The sequence below is a fragment of the Canis aureus genome, chromosome 2, assembly GCF_053574225.1.
Source record: "Canis aureus isolate CA01 chromosome 2, VMU_Caureus_v.1.0, whole genome shotgun sequence".
Classification (NCBI taxonomy): domain Eukaryota; kingdom Metazoa; phylum Chordata; class Mammalia; order Carnivora; family Canidae; genus Canis; species Canis aureus.
The window spans coordinates 46374313-46398357 of NC_135612.1; the positions used below are offsets into that span (position 1 = coordinate 46374313).

Sequence of the window (24045 nt, forward strand, 5' to 3'; positions counted from 1 at the left end):
AGAAAAGTGTTATCTTTAGAATATGACAAAAAAAATTTAAATTTCTGGTTCTTCTACTTATTGGCTATGTGATCTAATGTAATTTCCAACATCTCTGAAGTTCAGCTGACTCAAAAGGGACATAAATTCAAATAGACAAATGATAGGCAGGTAGATGATAGATAGGCAGATAGGTCAATAGATTGATTGATAGACGAAGGAGAAATAGAGAATGGGATCCATCTAATAGGTTGCCATAGTAAGTTCTAAACATAAAGACTAACGTATTGGAGGTAGTTATCAGTCAATGTTAGCTCCACTCTACAAATCGAGCTGCCTGGAGTACTGACTTGTCCACAAAAGTATCTGCTTCACCAATTTTGGAGGACACAGAACTCAAAGCATTATGTGTGCAAGTAAATTGTGTTGAAAGCAGATGAGGTCTTTGAAATATTAGATCATGTCCAAAGCTCTTGAGTTTTCATATCATTCTTTGAGTATTTTTACTCCCATAAAGATTACAAGGGAGAAGAGAGAAGAGATATATATTCACAAAAGCCAATGACACTTAAAAACGTCTAAAATTCACTATTTTTAAAGACATCTTCTCTGGCAACAATTCTAATACTGAAGATTAATATTTGACACTTCTATAAAACGGATGCATTTTGTAATTCAACCCACCAATTGACCGTGACATTTTGATGCTAGAAATAAATAATAAATAATTTGAAATAAAGGATTAGATGAGAGCATTGTACAGAAGCCCGAGTATAATTTTAAGAATAATATTCTTTCTAAATGAGGGACACTTAACAATTGCTATATTGGATTTAAAGGAAAATAAGGAAAAATGGAAAGTTTCTCCATATACAATAGCCAATCATGTACACATTATTTAATTTTAAGCAATTAAAACTTAGTAATATCAACAATTTAGTAATTGGTATAATTTCAAAAGTTGAGATGTTGTCTAATAGTATATCATCTTTTAAATCACTAAACTAGACCCCAAAGACCCAGGGTTAGCCTTTTTTTTAATTGACTTTGATTCCACTCACATTAAATATTCAGTAAGTATTTTAGCTTTTATAATCCTTGTGAGACAAGGCTGAGGATAAAAAGTAAAAACGAGTGATATGTGCCTCAATTTCTTTTCCAAGGTTTATTTCAGGCCAAAGACAAAATAAAAGGTTAACTTAGAGGTTATTTCCAGCACTACTCCAATATGTATATATTAGAAAAATAAGTAAAGCCTCCAAATGATGCAATTTATACATTAGCTCAAAGAACTAAACAAGCTTCTGCAAGTGGTAGAAGTCTCTTATCTGGCTTGCTATAACATGGCAATGTGTAGTAAGAGGGTTGCAATGGATGCAATTCGTTTCCATTAAGATAAGTTGCTAACAGAGGACTGCACCTCCACAGGACTCCAATCAGACTATTATATAACTAAAGCTGCTATTCAGTGGGTGGGAAGTGTACCTGCAAATGAGCTTCTTATTAAACTGCAATTCTACTCCATAAAACTCCACTGGAGAATAGTACATGTTGACAGCAAAACATAGGACATACTTAGTGCTAACCCAAGGTCTCTTGATCCCATTAGAGACATTTCTTTTTTTCCCAGTAGATATAGTACCAGTGTATGAGGTGCATTCTCTTGTTTAGCAAAAAAATAAAATGTCTCTTCAAATGTCTCTTAGATGCACAATAGATATTGAAACTTTCTCATACAGACAATTTCTTTCTTGAGCTCAAAAAATAAGCTGGGACATCAGGAGAGAAGGCAATGAAATGTAGATGATGATGATGATGATGATGATAGCTATTATTTTATGTAGTAAGCCATTATAAATATCAGCTTATTTATGTATTCTATTTTTTTAAATTAACCATTGTTAGAATTGCCTCACTTTTATGAGCGCTATTTGGAATACTTAATCAGACATTTCTCTCCTCTTCACTTTTTAGAAACCAGAACTTTATAAGGGATTGAAATCTCATTGAGAGAGATTTTTGGCAATATTGAAGAAAACTAAAATTATTTGATTTTAAATCTTATATAATACATAAAACATGGTTTTGCTATTCTAACACATAGAAGGTGTAAAGTGTATATGCAATATTGCACACACAGAAATAATTAATTTAATCCTTTTAATTGATTTATGAACTGAAAATAAAATAAAGACTATTCAGAAACTAAAATCTAACTTAAGTCCAAAGAAGTAAAGTTCGGTCTGGCCTAAAACAGAGTGTGTGCAAAACCAGGTAAATTTGAATTAAAGATTACAGGGATTTATTGGGTCTGGGAAACAAAAGACAGATCCTAGAGTCCAACCAAGGAGAAGCATCTAATAGGAAACCCACATATAAAGCTGGCACTCTAGTGTCCTACATTTCAGTACTAGACTAAATAAAAAATAAAATTGCAATAAAGATATCTCACTAAGTCGTTAGCATGGAAACTTGCTTGCATTTCTTTCTCCTGAAAGCAGGGAAATAATTCTAAAATTTGACAGCAGCAACCAAAATAAAAAACTAGATGAATTAAATGATCTTTTGATATTTTTTTATTTGCTCTTTCTCTGAGTACACTAGACCTAATTCCAAAAACACCACTCATTTGTGCTTATTAGATCAAATACCATGTGTCTTATGGAGAAAATCTTCAACTGATATTGGCAGACCCTACCATGAACCTCCCATTAGATCTCAAATAGATTCCTCAAAATCTCTCCTCAGAATTAGTCAATACCTTATAAATAAAAAGGAAGTGACGGAATTAAGCTAATAATAGAAGACTATAATGCCCAAAGCCTCATTTTCCCTTGTACCAATCCTGCAACATTCCTATTTTACCTGTGAAGGAGTCAAATGCTTATGGATGGAGGCATGTTGAGGACTTCTGATCCATAAATAATATTGTCATTCTTTGTCATTCTGTTGTCCCCAACTCTCACATGTTATTAGCTTCCATCCCTACTAAGAGCAATTTTTTTTCCATGATTGATTTATGTAGTGGTTTCTTTAGCATGCCAGTGTTTAAGGCTGGTCAATACCTCTTTACCTTTACTTGGGAAGGACAGGAATACACCTGGAATGTAATGCCCCAGAGATTAACTGAAACCCCTTTTTTATTTCTCACAAAATTTTAAGGCTGACCTAGCTGATATCTTGTTCCTATAGGCTCCACTTTATTTTTTTTTAGGCTCCACTTTAATAAAATATATGGGTGACTTACCTCTCCATTCCCTTTCCCAAGCCTCCTCCCAAGAAGATACCATCAATTTGCCACTACTCCCAGCCAAAAAGGGATGTAAAGTCTCTAAGGAAAAATTACAATTTGTTCAATCTCAAGTTCAATATTCAGGACAGATCCAGATAGACTCTGTGGCATCCTGAACTTCCCAAAGTCCAAAACCAAACATCAACTGTGAAGTTTTCTCAGATTGGCACACTGTTGCCATAGTGAGATTCCAAAGTTTTTCTTATGGCTCAACTTTTAAATGATCTGTTAAAAACTACTAGACTTAACTCTATCATCTGGAACTATTTAGATGATGTGACTTTTCAAATATTAGAGGAAAGCTTAATCCTCCCCCTGGGACACCCCAATTATCAACTCTCTTTCTTCCTTTTTAAACATGAACAAAAAGGGAATGCCCTTAGAATATTCACCTGAAAGCATAAAGATCACCAATCCATAGGCTGTAATAGCCAACAACTAGATTCTGTGGCCCAGGAATACAGACCATGCTTCAGAGCTATCCCTGCTGCTTCCTTTCTTATAAGGGCCACTGAAGAAATAGTCATGGAATCTGTTTGACCATCTTTGTGCCATATGGCTGTCAAAGCTCTTCTTAACTCTTATCATACTCAGTATCATTCAGCAAGCTGTTCTGCTTCCTATGAAATTGTCCTGTTAACTGCCCCTATATCATTCTTGCTTACTGTAATAACCTTAACCTTGTTACTCTTCCTCACTCTTGTACCTACAACCCCCTTTATAACTGCTTAATACTGACAGATCACCTCTGACCCCCTGTGATGACTTACAGAAAACTCCTTTGGATAATGCTGACTTTTCATGGTTCACTGATGGTTCTTATTTGAAAGATGAAAATGGTAAATATTGCCTGGATTTGCAACATCAAGTCCTTTTAAAGTAATTGAAGTGGCACCTTTGCCTTTGGCTACCTCAGCCCAACAAGCTAAACTATTTGCACTCACATGGGACTGTATCCTAACCAAGGGCAAAACTGCCAACATTTACACTGACAGCATATATGTCTTTGGAGTGGCTCATGATTTGGGAATGTTATGGAAACAAGATGGCTTCCTTACTTCCAGCAGAGATAAAATTAAAAATGGCCCTGACATTCAAGAATTATTGGATGCCATATTCTTACCTGCTGCTTTGGCTATTATTAAAGGCCTAGGGCATTCTAAGCTTGACTCTCTAGAAGCTAAAGGAAATTACCTCACTGATATTTCTGCAAAAACTGCTGTCCTCAAAGGGTTCAAAAGTCAAATTTCTGTCATGGTCCAAAGGAACTCACCTCCACATGATAATTCAGAGAAATTGACTAGAGACACTCAACATTCAGCACCAGAAAAGGAAAGACAACATCAACACTCAAATGGGTGTTCATAAGATGAGATATCTCTCTTTGACCATGTTGGAAAAGCCCTTATCAAGTGTTACTGGCCAATCCTTGTGCCACCAAACTCCAAGGTGTTGATTTCTGGATCCACGTGTCTTATCTAATCAAAGTTCCTGACTGGACCTGGACACCAACTGGTGATCTCAAATTCATATTTCCAAGGAATTGATGCAGAGAACCACTGAAGCAGACAGCTTTCCCAAAATGACAGGCTTGGGTTGTATATTCTTTTCTTTCTGCTGTTTCTCACCTCGTTTTCTCATTCTCTATCCTGGAGAGGAAAGGCTCTTGTTCAAATTTCCCAAACCCTTGCACAACGAGGGAACCTTTCAGACTGTTGGATATGTTCTTAAAAACTGTGACCCTTTAGCCTTCCCCATAGCAAGCTTTTCCTTCATCTTCAATGCAACTGTTAATTATTCCTGAACCTCTATAGATATTTCTTTACGGAGTCAAACTTTTACAATCAGAGGTCCCTGTGTCTCTCTTTGACCTCTCCTCTGTCATAACTCTCACTGCAACTAATCATACCTATTCCATCTATGTGGTTCCCCATTCTCACCACTACCTTAGGTCTATTTGCTGTAGCAAAATACTTCCCCTCTGTTCTGCTTTCAAGAAAAAAGTCCACACAACAGGATGGCTTCTCCCCAATAGTTTCCCAAACACCACTGACCCTTGGCTTGAAAGGGTTAATCAAATAATCTCAACTAATGGCACTATTAATAATCAAACTCTGATAAGAGTCTTATGTGCACCACTTAGTTTTATCTTTGTCTGTGGTGAATGAGCCTTAGTGAGTCTATGAGTGTTTAGACAGCTGGCAGTGGATTGGAGGCCAATGCTTACTAGGATTTCTAACTGTCTCTTTGGACATTCAAACTAAATCTGAGGTTTTCCATTGGTCCTGTCATTGATCTTCCCCATTACTCCTCATCATCACTTAAACAGGAACTTTCAGGAGGTATATGTGGCTCTGGATTTGCCTCCATCAGAAAGGCCCTTATCCCTTTTGTGGGAATTCATTTTAATGAAGAAATGAATAGGAATCTCTTTCTAGAACTGGGAAACTTGATGATCCCACCACTGAGTGTCTAGCAGTCCAACAATGTCATGGGACTTGTTGGCCTAAGTAATTTTAGGCAATCACATAGCCCTCTATTACCAATTTGCTGAACAAGGAGGCATTTGTGTGATAGCAAATGCCATCTGTTGCATATGGATAAATTCCTCCAGAGAAATAGAAACCTGATTACATAAAATTAGAAACAAAGCACATTGGCTACAAACTCCACCTGATGATCAATGGTCTGTTGATCTCTTTAGCTGGTTGTCTTCAAGTTTGGGCTCCTGGTTTAGAACAATTTACAAACTAGGGTCATATGTCTTATCCTTATTTTGTATATCCTTTTTATTTTTTCAAGATTTATTTATTTATTTTAGAAAGAGAGAGAGAGAGCACAAGTAGAGGGAAGAGCATGGGGAAAGGGAGAGAAAGAATCCTTAAGCAGACTTCCTGCAGAGTGCTGAGGAGCCCAATACAGGGCTTTATCACAGGATCCCAAGACCAAGACCTGAGCCAAAATCAAGTCTGTCACTTAACTGACTGAGCCACCAGCTGTCCCTGTATAATCATTTTTAAGATGTGTACCTATTACCTCTTAAACTTTTGTAGAAAAGATATACCCAATAGGGTAATACAGGCTCAAGATTTTAAGATGATTTCCAATGTTTACACTCTTTTTTTTCAAGATTTATTTATTTATTTATTTATTTATTTATTTATTTATTTATTTAAGAGAGAGTGAGTGGGAAAGAAAGGGAGAGAGAATCTGAAGCAGACTCCACACTGAGCACAGAGCCCCATGTAGAGCTTGATCCCACAGCTACTATATCATGACCTGAGCTGGAAACCACGAGTTGGTCACTTAAGAGACTGAGCCACCCAGGTAATCCCTCCAATGTTTACAATCTTGATAAAATACAGAGTTTAGATGGGAAACGTCTGAAATTACCCCCCTTCTGCCCTTCCTTTATACTCAAATGTGGCCTCCACAGTTTCTAATCTGTGCACTTCCCTCCAATATGGGATGTGACACCCAAGCCTGGCACTGAGGGACAAAAATGCTTCTAAAAAGAAACAGATGAGCCAACTCCTGATCAAAGAAAGACCCTGATCAGAACAGGGAAGTGTGAAAATGAGTTGAGGAAACCTTAATGAGTGGAAAAATCGTAAGTGAGGGCTCTCATGCATCTACCACTTGTTGAAGCTTACACAATCCAGCAGAAGGGAGAAGAGTCTTCCTTGTAACTCAGCTACAACAAGCTGGAGGCACCTGACAACAGCATGCTGCCCTCACCTGTAGCTGATGAGAGGCTGCCACCACTTCAAACTCTCATTTTCTTCCAATGCGCTTTTGTTCAAAGCAATCCCTCCCCACTTCCTTCTTTCCCCTGTAAAAGTATGCTCTCCTCCTTTATTTTCCAGACTTTTCTATAATTCACCATCATTTGCTTGTCCCAGATTACAATTTCTCTGTTATTCCCACATAAACTACATATTACATATATTACATATAATTTGTGGAGTTAAAAGACAAGATTAAAAATATTACTGGTTCAAAATAGAACTTGAAAGTGATCTAAGTTAAACTATTTAAACATTTTTTACTTGTTTGTGAAAACGTTAAATATATTGATGAATTTATACTTTGATGATTTGTATATGGATTGTAAAACTTCTAAGACAATCAATTACAAATATATATTGATATGTATTTTTTTTGTCTGATAGTGAAAAAAACTGAATCAAGACAAAAGAGGGCAAAAAATGACAGGACAGGATAAGAAATAGACTCAAAATATGAAAGTAGAAATAGAAATAATAGAAAATAAATAATATTTAGAAATAAATCCAAATATATTAGCAATCAGAAAATTTGCAAATGGATTTAATGCTTTATTTAAAATGCAAACACTGCCGAAGTGTTTTTTAATACAAACTTCATGCTGTTAATAAAGGAAATATTTAAACATCAGAATATGGAAAGGATAGAAGTAAAATAATAAAAACCAAGCAGGTATATAATATATATATAATAACTATATATATTATATATGTAACTATTATGTAACTTGGTATATAACTATACCAATAAAATTCAATATTCAGAATAGCATTTACTTCTGAAGGGAATGCAAAAGGATGCAATTAAGTAGAGGCAATTAAAAGGCTCCAAGGGTAATGACAATGTTCTAATGTTTGATTTCTTGCACTGTTCTAATGTTTGATTTCTTGCAAGATATCATTATATCTTATATCATGTACCTATTTTTTTAAGTAGGAGCCCACATGGAGCCCCATGGGGCTCAGACTCACAACCCTGAGATCCAGACCTGAGATCAATAGTCAGAGGTTCAACCAACTGAGCCACTCAGGGACTCCTGTCATGAACCTATTTTGAAAAAAAACGTTCAATGTTTTTAAAAAATTAATTGTCCTAATTCTTAGCACCAAAGTGTAGGCCAATCGATATATTAAATCAAAACAGATCTTGTATAATGAGCCTATGATGTAATTATTACCAAGTCACATGATTAGTTCCTTGCATAATTCAGTTCCTTGTATAAGTAATGGAAACTTTTCCCACAGACTTTTTATTTTAGAAAACTCCAAGCATCGAGAAAAGTTGAAAGAATAATAGAGCAAGCATGTTTAACTGCCACATAAATAACATTTGTTGATAATCTTTCTCTTGCTTCCTCTCTCATCTCACTTTAGGTTTTTATAATAGTATATTAAGTTTAATATTTTTTAATCCATTATCATCTCAAATTGGGCCAGTTGAAGCCATTCCAAAGCTAGCTTTTGGGTTCTTTTAGCCTGCGACCATTAGTATTTGAGCCCAGTGGGACAAATTTTGACTGTTAATTTTTCATTGACAGAAAGCATACATCTTTGATGTTATTATCAGTGTTTGCTCATTTATTGTTATCCTTCTGAAATTGTCTTCAGATTCAGTAGATACAAATCAAGCCTCAATGTATCTATCCCAAATAGTTTTTTTTTTTTTCTGGAGAAATTTGTTTATAAATAAAATCTGTGTGTGTTTGTTTTAACGAATTTGAACTCAAACTTGACTTTTTAATCTTCCTGAGTGTGTGAACTGTGTCTTCCTCTCTTCTTCCTCCTCTTGAATCGGGCAAATATAGATGTTTAATTAATATTTGTTGCATTGCATTAAATACCAGGCAGCTGTGTGTGATGTGTGTGTGTGAGCGCACATGAACTAAATTGAAATAACCTGGAAGGAGACCGGGCCGCAGTCTGTAAGTTAACAGAAACCACATTTCATCTTTATCTCTCTACTTAAAAGCTGATTGGCCTCTGTTTTTCAAGGTTATCACCCTTGCCTGAGAACTGAAGAGGTTTGAAATGCTCCTCATAAATGCGGTTGTTGACTTTCAAGCCAGAACCTTCTCCCTGGCCCCCCGCTCCCATTATCCACCTCTCCCAGAAACCAGTGGGCTTTTGAGTGACTTCTGCTTCGGTGGCTGAAGTGATTGGAGCTGACTGGAACACTACAGGCAGTCCTCAGAGCCACACGCTCGGCCTAACTTATGTAAACACTGTCCTGTTGACAGAATTCTCCTACCCCATCTGCAGCTGCAAGGGAATCCATTATTTTTCTGGTCCCTGGGGAGAGAAAAGGTCTCAGGCATCATTACTCCTAGGCAAATGTAACTGACTCTACTGCATACCCTAATTTGCTTGCCATAATTATAGGTCACTCACCCGCTTTGTTATTTCCAACACCCCCCACCACCACCACCCCTGTTTTTTTGTTCTTATCAATAATAAATGGAGCCCGTGAATCACACCGCTGTAATATTTAGGTATTATTAAAATGCTAATAATAATAAGGTAGCGTCAGCAACACCCTGGTTTTATCAGCTGATCAGATGCTCTATTAGGCAGCCAGTGAGGAGTTGGAGCAAATTGGTTATGTTAATGTCCTGTAGTACTTGGAAAAGATGAGGCATTGGCAATTAATTTTTTCCAAGCTGCAGGCCGACAGGCGAATTTATATTCCTCCCTCTCCATGGGATCAAGCTAAGAGAAGGTGAGGTAGAAAAGTGAGCTTCAAGTAGCTTTCCAGGATCTAATTGAACGGTGCTAAATAAAGCCTGGAGAGGAGAGGGGAGAGGGGAAAAAGTGCACCTAACAATGGGCCGAGGATGCTCTTCTCCATTCATTCCGCTGACAGGGCTTTTGCAACTTAAACCTGTTTTATTAATTATGTTTGACATTTCCTTAATTAGTTTCATTTACATCCCATCAGCCCCTACTAGACAATTGCTCCATACATCATTTTACTAGAGGAGCGTGATGCCTACAGAATTATAACAACAACAGACAATTTTATGTAACTTACAGAAAATTAGTGGACAGCCCTTTTCATTTTAAGTGGTTTTATAGAAAAGGGAGAAATTCATTCCATCTTTTTTTCTCTTCTGAATTTCTAAAATACCTAATCTGTTTACTCTGACGTTAAAGATAATTCAAATTGTATACTGATCTACTCAAGTTCATTGTCCAGATGTGGGATTCACAACATCTTAAGAAAATTACTCTTTAGGAAAAAAAAAAAAAAGAATAAATGAAGTAGGGTTAGAAACATACCAGGGATGGCCTTATACCTAGCAACCTAATGTTGCCTGCTCTCACCAGCCAAGTGTACTCAGGTGCTCCTTACCTAAGAACTCAGCCAGTACTCATACAGCAACCCAGCCTCACCAAGCCCTTAGATACTAGGTTGGACACAATTAAGTTGATTGGATCAATGAATTAATGAATGAATAAATTAGGAGCCCCAGATCCTGATTTTATCTGCCCAAATTCTGTGTCAGTGAGTTATCTAACACTCTGGCTTTGGTATGAGAGTTATCAAAGGATCCAACATAAATGACAGACATTCACATAAGATATTATTTTTTTGGCATTATTGTTGTTCAGGTCTGTGCTTCTTATAGAGGTGTTTGCAGGGCTCCTGATGCCTGTTACTGTGGGTTCGTGCTTTAAAAGTCTGACTTCTAACAGTCCTGAGTGGTTCAGTTGGTTAACTGGCTCTGGGTCCTGGGATGAAGCCCCCCGTAGGGCTCTGTGCTCAGCAGAGAGTCTGAGGATTCTCTCCCTCTGTCTCTCCCCTCTGCTGTTCACACACTCACACTGGGGCTCCCACTCTATCTCTAAAATAAATAAATAAATAAATAAATAAATAAATAAATAAATAAATAAATCTAAAAGTCTGACTGTTAGTCCACAGATCTTTTTTTTCAGAGACCCCCAAGCCTTTTTCTCAGGTTCCCAACCTGAGGTCCTGATTTCAAGAGGTCTTATAAAATGGCACCTCCCCTGTCCACTGACCTGACTTTCTTCGGTTTAATTCTGGCCTTATTACCTTTCCTTAGCCTATCTCTGCTGCCATCTTGGAGTGTGACCATATGGAACCAGCCTGGGAACTATTCTACCCAGGTTCTGGAGTGATGGTTTGCATAAAATACATATTCAGAGTCAATATGAAATGAATAGCCTCTGGCAAATTGTATTTTGCCAAACAACTAGGGGCTATGAGTCTTGGTTATTTTTACCACCATTTAACCAAAACCATCCTGAATAGTGTCTTCCTTATTACTCCTACTACTGACCTAGCTCACATTGCCTTTCATTCCTCAAAGTTACTGCTACTTCTATTGAAATCATAGTCCAGAGTCATGACCCTTATTGGCTTGATAATGTTTTGCTGAGCAATGGTCAGTCAAGGTAAATGCATGGAGCTGGTCTTCTTGATGCATGCTGCATGTTTTAGGCTGAGCTTCAGAGACCTGTGTTGGCACTGCTTTCAAGTAATAGCCACAGCATGGACCTCCGTTAATTGGTAGCTTCTACTTAGGTTAATCCAAAACACTTTAATGAGTTTCAAAGAACCATCATCATCACATAATTCATTATTAACTGTATTAGAGATTACATTTAATGAATCTCCCCTTTCTGTAAACACCACCTCTCCAGATCTATCCTTTATTCATTCTTTTCTGTCATACAGAAATTGGTGATTCTCCTCTTTTCTAAAACTATCTGTGGCATGGAATTGCCTACTCACACTTTCTTTCCGAAGCATCTTTTTTTTCTTTTGCCCCCAGATTTTTGTCATTAATCACAGCCACTTTTCCCTTTTTACTGAGGAAAAAAGAAAGGAGAAGAAAATTGCAGTTTTCCCCTATGAGTTCTTCTCATTGCCATTTCACTTTTCTTGTTTTCAGTGGTAGAATTCTTAAGTCATCTGGACCTCTACACCCTGTTTTTCTCTCTGACCTATCACAGACTCCCTCTGCAATGTCTCTCAAATATCTCACCATTGACATAGGATTACGGAAAGTCATTATTTCCATCATAATCATCCTAGTCCTGCAATCCCAATTCTTAAGCCTAGTTTTTTTGGGGGGAACTTTCATGGAAAACTCACCTTTCTTTGTTGAAACTCAAGTTTTTCCTCCTTCCTTTCTACCAATCCATTAAAAAAAAATAATCCCTATTCTGCACAAGAAATAATGCTTGTGGATTCACACAGGGGAAAAATTCTGTTCCTCCAAGAATTTGAATCAGGAAAGGAAAATATAAACATGAGGAGAGTGAAAAAGGTCTCTAAGCAACAAACATTCCTTCCTTCTGAACCAGCCAGCCTTCCAATGCTCTATTCCTATATTAGGGCTGGTTTTACTCTCCAACTTACCCAGCTTTTCCTGCTTTTCCTGCAGGAAAAGAAAAGCAGCTTTTCCTGCTTTTCCATTGCTCTTTCTTTCTCTCCAGCTACTCCTTTATCCACTAAATTCCTAATTACTGATTATTTTATTGTCATTTGCTAAAACTCCGAATCCCTCAATCCACGAATTGAGACTTCATGCTTAGCGCTCAGTTCAGTATCCTCCCAGTGTGTTCTTGTCCAGCTCACTCAGGGGCCTCTCCTCACCCAAATTCTCACTCCTTCCTCAGCACTTCTGACTTCTGCTTCTGCCCTGACCTTGGACTGTTCTTGTGCTGTTGTTTTTGAGTGAATATTTTTTTCTCCTCATGTATCATTCAACCTTTTACCTATTTGTGCCATATTTCTCCAATAAGATTGTAAGTCCTTATGTTTCCATGTATTTATTTTTCTCATAGCATGGAAATGTTGCTCATTAAATGCTGATGAAGCACAGAACAGCATGCTATGCTTGTCTGTGCCAAAACAAATTAATCTGGAGTATCATCATATGATGCTCAGGAAATAGGTGATGAGTGAGGATTAATACCTTCAGAAAAAAGAAATTTAAAAATCAGTAGACTCTGATAAGATCTATACTGTTATAAAGAATTATTTCTAAAACTATCAGGATACCATTTACCACATTTTGTCTAAGTAGGTACTCAAGAGGGAAGTATAATTCTGTTCATATATTGCCACTTAGAGAATAATAACATCAATAGTGTGTTTATCCAGGTATCAAACATCACACTAGGTACTACACACGCATTGTTTCAAATGTACACAGTACAAAGTGACCTTTATTATGAATGCTTTACAGGTAGAAAACGCTGAGACTTAGAAAACAAAAACTTTCGGAATGCCTGGGTGGCTCAGTGATTGAACATCTGCCTTCAGCTCAGGGCATAATCCTGCGGTTCCAGGATCAAGTCCCACATGGGGCTCCCTGCATGGAGCCTGCTTCTCCCTCTGCCGGTGTCTCTGCCTCTCTCTGTGTGTCTCTCATGAATAAATAAATAAATAAAAGGAAACAAAACTTTCATGAGTTCAACAAGCCACCTTAAACACTCGTGCTGAGCTGAGATTTGAATGTGTATCAGCTTAACTGGAGGCTAATGTTCTTTCTAGTTTGATATGGGTTATTCATCATATTAGAAACCTACACCAATTATATTAACATATAGTCATGTTGCTCAGATTGGTGCAGATGGAGAACTAGATCAAGTACTGCTTTGATTTTGACTTACCTCAAGAAGTATAATAATAATAGCCAATATTTATTGAATACTTACTACATGCCAGGCCTGTTCTGGGAGCTTTACTGTGGTTAAATCTTCTAATCATGTCTACTTCATAAGATAGGCACTATGATTCTTGCTTCATAGAATAAGAAATCAAAGCACAGAGAGTTTTGATTCCTGCTCAATGTCCTATAATCAAGAAGTTGCAGAACCATGATCTCACTCATACAAGATGACTCCAAGGCATTTAACAGCCATGTCAGTTCAAAAACTGTATTAATCCATTGGAAGCCTTTTTAGGTAAGCCCTTACACAACAAATTGACTGTTTTGGACTTTTTTTTAACACTCATACCTGCTGACACCTCTGAGTGGTAAGAAGTGTATCATGCTAAAACACCCTCATATCATTTCTTTCACCAGACTAGCACTACTCTTCTCCTATTATGGAGGAAAGCATGAGACAAAAAAAGAGAAGAAACGATCTTCTCTATCCCTGAAACAGGAGCTCTTGAATTGGTCCTTGTATAACACGACCTGAACTTTGCAGTGTGCACATACCAATCTTACCAATTTCTATTTTCTTCGGCCAAATGCCCTATGTGTTCCAAATATCAGGCCATAAAAGTCATTTTCTGTTCTATTGCTACTATTTCAATAATTCTATTTTACATTTTTATGGAGCTTCAGAGAGAGTACTTTTGAAAAAGCTGCTTGCATCCAGGGAGGTAGGACAAAGGCCAATTAGGAGACCACATGGGATGTGAAAAATACAACCAAGGTCATGATACCCAGGACCATTAAGTCCTCTTCATAGGGGTCATGGCAATAGATTTAAATAGTCTATTTCTAAACTCGATAATTATATTCTGCTCTTTTTCTTTCCTCTTGAATTCTTAGTGATGTAAATTCATCACACAAAGTCCAAAATTATCACCTATTGTCTAGTCTATAGTACTTGGAAGTAGCTTTATTTTAGTATGTGAATGAAACGAGATCTGATATCTATCTTCTGATGCTTCAGGAATCTGGCTGAAAATAGCACCAAGTATGAATTTAGCAATAAGCTACATGGTTATGTCCACCTAAAACTGCACCTAAAACTGTTTACCTAAAAGCTGCATCTGTAGCTGGTGATCATATCAGTCTGGGTCAGTACACATCACATCCTCCCATTTTGTCTCATTTGTACAATACATTCTTGGGTCTTTCTTTGATGATGAATCTTTCAGTGTTGACTCCAATGAAGAGGAACTACTGAACACTTACTATGCCTAGACAGTGCTGTTAGAGGAGTGAAGAAGGCCGGTGGTAAGGCCCTTGATGCCAGAGAGTTGACATCCTACTGGTAGAGCAGGTAACATCCAGAAGAATAACATGAGACAGTGAAAAGATACGATATAAGTTCTTTCCCTTCCTAAGGGAAGCCAAAGAACTTTAGTCAGGGTGATCAGGAGGACAGAGTAGATGCAAAGAGGCAAGGTGTGCCAAGATACGGGTTGAGAGGAGTCATTCAAGGCAGAAGAAAAGGCACATACAGAGCCCTTCAGCGAAAAGGAGTTTGATGTATTCAAGGCAAAGAAGGCAGCATGGCTGGACCTGAGTGAGCAGGAAGAGAAGCACAAGACATCCGAGGTGGACTTTTGGACATCATTCTGAGCTTGATGGGAAGCCACAGAGGATACATCTATTTTACTTCACAACAATTAAAAAATCAGCATCAAAAGAACATGAATTTAAATTAGAAAATAATTTCCATGATAATGAAAGTTTAATGCAATTTTAATTTTGTTTTGTTTAGGTTTCAAATCTTGTGAATAGCTGATGGGAAAGGACTGGGTTGAGATGTGGAGGGGCTTATGGTGAGCTTAGTAAAAATAGTTTTCCAGTGGATTTTTCTCCTCCCTACACCAAATCATTGTTAGTTGTGCCCCCCAAGGATTTGTGAAGAGACTAATAAAATAAAATGAATTTTTAAATGTATTTTACGTTTTAAGTAAAAGATTAGTAGTCACACCCTTTATTTTTCTTTCATACCCAAGAAGTCACTTTTAATTGTTCAGAAGAAGCTCAGAAAAATGAAAAGATGTTTACGTTTCCTTGGAGCCTCTGACAACTCTGGGTTTCGGGCTATGAGTTCATATGTTTGTTTTTTGTTTTGTTTTTCAGGGTTTTTTTTGTTTGTTTGTTTGTTTGTTTTCTTTCTCTCTCTCTTCTAAGCAAAGTCCTTGAAGTCACTGATGGTCTACACGGCCTGTTACTCTCAAAATGTAAGACTCATTTTCTAATAGGATTCAGCTAAAAACCAAAAGAGACAGAGCTTCCAAGACAATTAACTGCCTGTATCATTCTTCTATAAAACAGTGTGCTAGTTTATGAAGGACTTCAAGAGATCTGAAATATCATCAAATGATGAAAAATCAAAATATTTTACTGTCATATGCTGTCACATACTGTCAGAAAGCCTTGTGCTGTGGCCACAGTCGAGTTGAATCCGATTAAAAGATCAGCAAACAAGGCAGGTTTAGGGGTATTTGACCTCATCAGGGCTGTGCCTGCAAGTACCTGTCAGCGTTTCAGTTGTCCTATGCTGTGACACTATTGCTTATGCAGCTTGCCAATGGACATGCCTGATGACATCCTGGAGAGGAAACAACAGATTCATGTGTTCAGTTTTCTATTTTCAAATACTATTCAGTGCTGCTAAGATGGAGCTTAAATTTAATTCCAATTACCAGTTCCACAAACAATGAATTATTCAAGATAAACTGCCCAGTTTTACTGAAGCATGTGTGTAATATGCATATATTTGCTTCTGTCTACACATATGTGGACAGAGATGGAGAAATTAAATTAGCCTATCTTCCGTTTATTAGAATTCCATAATGCTATGTATTTCAAAGAAGCTAATCAATATTTGCTGAGTTGGAGTTGCATAACTCACGAAAACTCCACAGTCCCAAATATCCGTGTATCCACTTAAAAATTAGAGATAAGCCAAATGAGGGACCATGTATTTTTATATTATAAGCAAGAAAAAGAAGCTGTGTATAATATATGTATTTGTGTATCTGTGTGTCTATGTATTTTTCAGGAATGAGGTGGAGGGAATAGGATCGTTGAGACAGGTCTTTTATTTCTTGAAACAATTCTGATATTGCATTGCGTGAGTAGTCATATCATAGAGTTGTTGTCATTGTGTTAATAAAAATAAAATTTTAGCCATCTTAGAGAAGAAATAAAGCCCTTCTTTCCATTGTGATTTTTATGGTGAAACTATATACTTCACTTTCAGCAATTCTGCCCCAAGAATTTTCGTATATTTGCCTGAGGCAAACTAATTTGTTTTTATCTTCACTTAAATTTTTCACATTTCACAGGGAAAGAAAAAAATCGTGCATAGCTAGAGCACAACAGTTTCCCCATCTGTGAGAAATTGCTCTGAAAACATGCATGTAAGTCTAAAAACAATTTCTATTTTTTAAAGCCCTTAATTTTTAATCTTTTTTACCAAATTATAAAAATAGAGAAAATGCACAAATCATTAGGGTAAAGTTGGATTAATGTTTGTAGTCAACACACTTGTAGAAACACTACACTGATGAAGATCCAGAATATTGCCCCATCAGAGTCCCTATCATCCCCTCTTCCTAATCAGTAGCCTCACATCTATGGCTATCAGGTAGTGTTCCTACTTCAAACTATGTGTGTATATATATATATATACACACATATATAATATGTATATATTACATATATAATATATAATTATATATAATACATATATATGTATATGTATATATTATATATAGGATCCCACAGTCTGTCCTTTCTTTGTGTTTGGTTTCTTTCATTCAGTATTATGTTTGTGAAATATATCCATGCAGCTGTATTTAGCATAGGTTCATTCTTGTTGCTGTATAGTATTCCATTGATTGGTTAGACCACCATTTATTTAAATGATCTATAGTTGATGGAATGTTTTAAAAAATTTACTTGTAAATAGTAATGTTTTAATCATACTTGCCCATTTTTTTAGTGCACATTAGTACTTGTTAGGAATATACCTAGAGTGGAATCCCTGTGACACAGAGCATAAATACGTTCAACTTAATAGGTTGTGTTTAATAGGTTACTGAAATGCTCTCATAAATTTGCACTCCCAGTTCATAAGCATGCCTGTTATTCCACATCCTTGCCAGCACCTGGCATGATCAACCTTTTTAATTTAACCATTTCAATGGATGTCCATTGGTATCTCAATATGGTTCTTTTTATACTTAGTATTTGTTTTTTTAAAAATTTTATTTATTTATACTTACTATTTGACTGATGTGTTGTGACTCCTTGGTTTTGTTTATGGACACTTCTCTAGGCTTCTTTGTCAAGTGTCTACTTAAATATTTTTCCATTTTCCTGTTGCATTGTGTGTTGTAGTTTATTTTTTTTTTCAATAGTCTTCTATTTGTTTAGTGTGTCTTCTGTCCTGCTTAAGGAATCCTTGCCTACTTCAAGATTTGATGATATTCCACCATGTTATCTTCTAGAAACTTCATTATTTTAGTTTTTACCTTTAGATCTTCAGTTTATCAAGAATTGTGAAATACGGGTTAGGTTCGTTTTTCTCTAAGAATAGCCATTTGAGCCAGCACTATTTGTTAAAAAGGCCATCTTGCCTCCCATTATATTGCAGTGTTAGACTTGGTATAACTCAAGTCAGCATATATGTATTGATCTCCTTTTGGTTCTTTATTTTGTTTCATTAGTTATTTGTCCATCCTCAGGAAAATACATTTTCTTTATAAGCTATTGGAAGTCTATAATACTGTAATGTTAAATAGTGTTAATATCTCAACTTAATCCATTTTTTGATTGCCATTGCAATTCTCCACCTTATCATATATATTTGTGGAAGAAAAAAAAACTTCTCAATTTTCAAAAGAGTCTTCTTGAATCTATAGATCAGTTTGGGAAAAATTGACATTATTATAGTATAGAGATTTCCATCTATTAGCTTGATATATAACTCCAATGTTAGTGCTTTTTTAATGTCTTTTGATTTTGGTAAAACATTTTAGAAATTTTACATATCTTTTGTTACATTTATTCCTGGGTATTTGATTTTTTTATGTTGTTATTGTAAATAATATTTTTAAATTTCATTTTCAAATTATTTTTGCTAAGAAAGAAATACAATTAATTTTTGCATATTGACTCATTTACTAATGACATTGCTGATTTGACTTAGTAGTTTTATTTTGTATACATATTATGGGTTTTCTATATACATTATACACATGTCTTTTGTTATAAATCTTTGTACCTTCTATCCTTGCCTATTGCACTGGTTGTACTTTCCAGTACTGAAAAAAAACAGTGTTGAATACAAATATCCATAATAGACATAACTTTTGCAACCTTAGGACCTCAGGGGAACTGCTTTCAATGTTTCACTATAAAGTATGAAATTTGCTATAGATTTCTATGGACACTCTTTTTCAAATAGACCAAGTTTTCTTATAACCCTAGGCCTTATGTCTAATTAACATTTTTAATTATGAATGTGTTGGGGCCAGGCGGGAAGGGAAACTCCTCAAGATGGCGGATACGCCAAAATGGCTGAGGTTCCTGTCACCACCTCCACTTGGGACGACAGCTTGAGCAGACCTTTACACCTCTCCTTTGGACTTCCCCAACCGAACCCAATGCCCTTCAAACCCCAGAGGAGGAAGTCACCTTTGACTGGTCGAATTGCAATCCTTCCTTTGCATAGTGAGGGTCACTCTGACTGGTTGGATTGCAATCCTTCCTTTGCATATGAGCCAACCAATAGGAAACCGTTCTGCCTTACAACGTTATGTAAACCCCCTACCACCTTGTCTTGGCGCGACTTCTTCGACTCACTTTCTTTCCCCCGTGAGTCGTGGAACCTCGCCCGAGGGTGCCTGCAATAAAATCTGTTCTTGGACCCTCCCTTGCCTTGGCGGTCTCATTTCCATCTAGTTACTAAAAATACAGAATGGGTATTGAGTTTTTTCAAATGCAGAATTAAATCAAATATGAGATGTTCATATTACCATTTTATTTATATTACTGTGGAGAATTCCATTGATTGACACCTTACTTAAAGTAACTTGCATTTTTGCAATAAAACCAACATGCTGTGATATATCATCTTTTTTATGTATGGATGGGTTTAATTTGATAATATTTCATTTAGAATTTTGCATCTATTTTTAGGTAGGTAATGCATCTGTCATTTTTCTTTCTTGTAATGCCTGTGTCATGTTTGGTTACCAAAACTATGCTGCCCTAATAAAACAAATTTAGAAATTCTCCTTTTTTTTCTTTTATCTTTAAGAATTTTTATAAGAATTATGCTATTTATACCTCTCTAGAGAATTCACTAGAAAAAGCACCTGGCCCTGGATTATTCTTTTTGAAAGATCTTTAATTATAATTTTAATTTAGATAAAGATATAGGACCATTGAAATTTTCTATTTTGTTTTTGTGTTAGTTTAAGGCAGTTGTGTTTTCTAGCAATTTATATATTTTATCTAAATTCCCAAATAAACTGACATGTAGTTGGATGGAATATTGTTTTATTATCTTAATTATGTCTGTAAGATCTGTAGTGTTTTCCATTTCATCTTTTCTGAAATTGGTAAATGGTATTCTGTCTCTTTCATTTTTAATGTCTTTCTAATGGTTCTTTGTTTTTTGAAATATTTTCAAAGAACTAGCATTTGACTTAGAGATACTGTTTTCTTTTACAAATTTTATTATGTTTTTTTCCTTTACTTGTTTGGGCATAATTTACTAGCATTTGACTTAGAGATACTGTTTTCTTTTAAAAATTTTATTATTTTTTTTTTTCTTTTACTTGTTTGGGTATAATTTCCTTTACTTGTTTGGGTTTGATTTCTGAATTTTTAAGATACATACTTAAATCATTGATTTTTAGCCTTAGGTTTTTTGAAAACACACACACACACCACACACACACACACAGGCCCTGGATGGTGCTTTTTTTATTAGAGACTTTAATATTTTTCCCTTTTAGTCAGAGAGGATAAGTACTTCATCATTGATCACTTTAGTTAAAATAGACTGGATTGGGTTGATATTAGGTTGGAATTTTGTTAATATTTAGTCTACTTTTGATTCATTTCTGTTCCTAGGTCATGATCTTCCAGAGATTGGCAATCTCTGTTCTCATATTTATGGCTAGATGTCCTTCATCATTTTTGGGGTATCCATTGCAATTATTGTTCAGATATTGCTTCTTCCCCACTTTTTTTCTCTTTTCCTTATGGAAATTTTAATTATAAATAGTTTGCAACTTTTGCAATATCAAGTTATCTCTTAAACTTAGGCCCTAATTCCTATCCCTTTCCATTCTTTTTTCTCTCTAGGGCTCAGTATGGACATGTTCTACAAATGTGAATACTTATTCTCTTTTTATAGGTATCCAATCTGCTGTTAAACCCATCTAAGTTCTTACATTCAGAAAATCCATATTTCTTAAGTCCAAAATTTCCATTTATTTTTTAAATAGATTTTTAATTTTTCAGTTTCTCAGTTTATTATCCATCTTGCTGAGCACATTATTTTCAGTTATTTTACAGTCTATAATTGCTATTCTGATATGTGTATCATTTATATCTATTCATATTGTCAGTTTTTATTCTTGGTTCTATTTCTTGGTATGCCGGGTAAATAATTTTTTAAAGATTTTATTTATTTATTTATTTATTTATTTATTTATTTATTTGAGACAGAGACAGAGACAGAGACAGAAAGAGGCAGAGACACAGGCAGAGGGAGAAACAGGCTCCATGCAGGGAGCCTGACATGGGACTCGATTCCGGGTCTCCAGGATCACGCCCTGGGCTGCAGGCGGCGCTAAACTGCTGAGCCACCTAGGCTGCCCTGGTAAATATTTATTACATTCTAGTCCTCTACACACAAAACTTAAGAAATTATCGATTTTTTTTCTATTTTTCTATTGATAGTTCATTCTATTTCCTAGAAGGCATATCAGAGGAGCATGTCATATTCTAATAAGCTGTGTTAAGTCAAGTTTGAAGACTTCGTAAGACTTGACCCACTCCTGGTAAATTGCTACTGCATAGTCCTCAGATGCTTTGATTAAGAGCCTGAAACTGTTTTTCAGAGACTTGCTGGGTCCTGAACTTCATTTTTTATCTCCTTAGTACTGTGAAAGTTCTAGGCAGATTTTTAAACACTTGTTGCAGAGATTCTTAGCATCTTGCCTTGCATAATTTTAGAATTTGAAATTTTTCATGGGGAAAATTGACACAAAATTTAAACTCACTTCACTGTTTCTCACTTTCTTCTGAAATAACAGGCCCTTAAGTCCTGGCTGCCCTGGCAAGCACAAATTTGACTTTTTGTCTTCAACTCTGTGAGATTGTTGCAAGTTCTACTGGTTCACTTTAGCAGTGGCCTACTACTTGACCTCTCAACTGCTTTTGCATGGCTTACAAGTCAACAAATGCCCTGAGCAAAAATTATGTTGTATAACATTGGGCTCATTATAATGCATTTCTCCAAATCTCAGCTTAGCTGGTTTGGAACTCTTTGATTCCTTAAACACAATATTTTTAGTATTTTATATAGATGTACTAGTTGTTATTAATGGGAGTTATGGTCTGCCTCAAGCTACAGCACCATAGCTAGAAGCAGAAACTGTCAAAGATTTCACTTTTAAATTATGAAATATTTCATTTTAAAATTTTACCAACTTTCTCCCCACCAAAAATACTTTTGAACTGTGATGTCTTTGTTTCTTAAATTATGCAAGAAACAGATATCTAATGGAACATAACATATCAGTGAGGATACAAAAGTGAATAATAGGAATTTTGCACATATACAAAAATTTTTAAAAATCTTAGGTAAACACATACCAGTATTTTGAGTTCTGAGCTGACCACTTTTCACAGATTTAATAAAACTGCACACATATTATACTATTACCAAGATAATTCAATAAACAAAAAGTAAAGTCATGAAAAATAAGTAGAATTTCCCTTTGGGTTTTGGAAGACCTCTCATTACATATAATGTCATGACATACTGACTGGCTGACTACATGATGGATTGTCATTTATGACAGAATGACTTCAATTAGGTTGATAGAGGGATGACATGTTCTATAGTTGGTATCATACTTAGTCTTTCCATTTTTTTCTAATAGCAACTGTGACTTTAAAGGGTCACAGTCTTGGTTACTTAATGAGAATTTATTTCTTTTACTTATTTTGAGAGTCAAAACAAATATTCATTAAACATATTTCCAAATGGAGCGTTGGGAAATCCTTTTCATAAAGAGGATTTTTCTGCAGCCTGGATGCCTTAAGCATCATATTTGCCTAACAGCTTCCATTTTCCACACACACACACACACACACACACGCACATGTACTTTCACTTCTTCTCGCTCTTCCTCTTCTTTTCCCTCTCCTGAGTGAGTTAAGGTGAAAGAATGATTGAATTTCTTTTTAAAAAAAATATAGCTGAATAGTATGTTGGTACTCAAAATCTTTCCTACTTAATTTCTAATAATAAAACTTGCCTTTGATTAAGCCTACCCTAGACTGACAGTTTCCTTATCTCGAAGTCCATTATAACCTTCTTGAATTCTGTTTTGGCTTTATATTGCAGACAGCGTCCTTGGAGCTATCTTTCTCTTATGATTTGTTTTCCCCACATGAGTTAACTTAGGTCAGGCTCCCTAGACTCAGAGCCTGAGGTAGGGATTTAGATGCACATAATTGGCTGAGGGAATACTCTTTAGATAAAAGAAAAAACTACAAAGTAGAGAATGAAGCAAGATGGAGAAAGGCAAAGAACTAAGCAAGAACATGGTCTTGAATAATGTCTTGCCTTGGTTTAATTCCCTGGGTTCTCTGGAATATAAACTCCACTATAGAGTTGTATCCCTTAAGGCAAGAAGGCTGGGCTTTTGTGTCTATTACCACTCAGTCACTGTCTTTGGGACACTCTGGAGAGGGTTGTAAAACTTCCCAAGGAGGCCGCTCCAGTCAACTGAGAGAAATTCTGTGGAGAGGCAGATAACTATGGGCCTTTGGTAGCCAACAGTCATGGCAGGTGGCAGGACACCCAGAGTCTAACCTGTGAACCTATAAAAATATAAATTACACTGAGGGGGGCACTTGACGGGATGAGCACTGGGTGTTATTCTGTATGTTGGCAAATTGAACACCAATAAAAAATAAATTTATTATTAAAAATATATATATAAATTAAACTATGTCCGTCCTCTGCCTAAAGCCTTCCTATTTAGAATAAAACAAAATTCTT

The 24045-nt window shown here is 35.9% G+C and overlaps 1 long non-coding RNA gene across 3 annotated transcripts in view; it reads left to right on the forward strand.

Moving 5' to 3' along the window:
* LOC144290619 (uncharacterized) overlaps positions 1-24045 on the forward strand; it is a 65589-nt gene that overhangs the window by 21281 nt on the left and 20263 nt on the right. Inside the window, exon 2 of one of the 3 annotated variants that reach the window (XR_013358200.1) lies at positions 17075-17149. The exons of the other annotated variants lie outside the window; for them this stretch is intronic. This is a non-coding gene — a long non-coding RNA (uncharacterized LOC144290619). The remainder of the gene's footprint in view (positions 1-17074; positions 17150-24045) is intronic. 3 annotated transcript variants of the gene reach the window in all.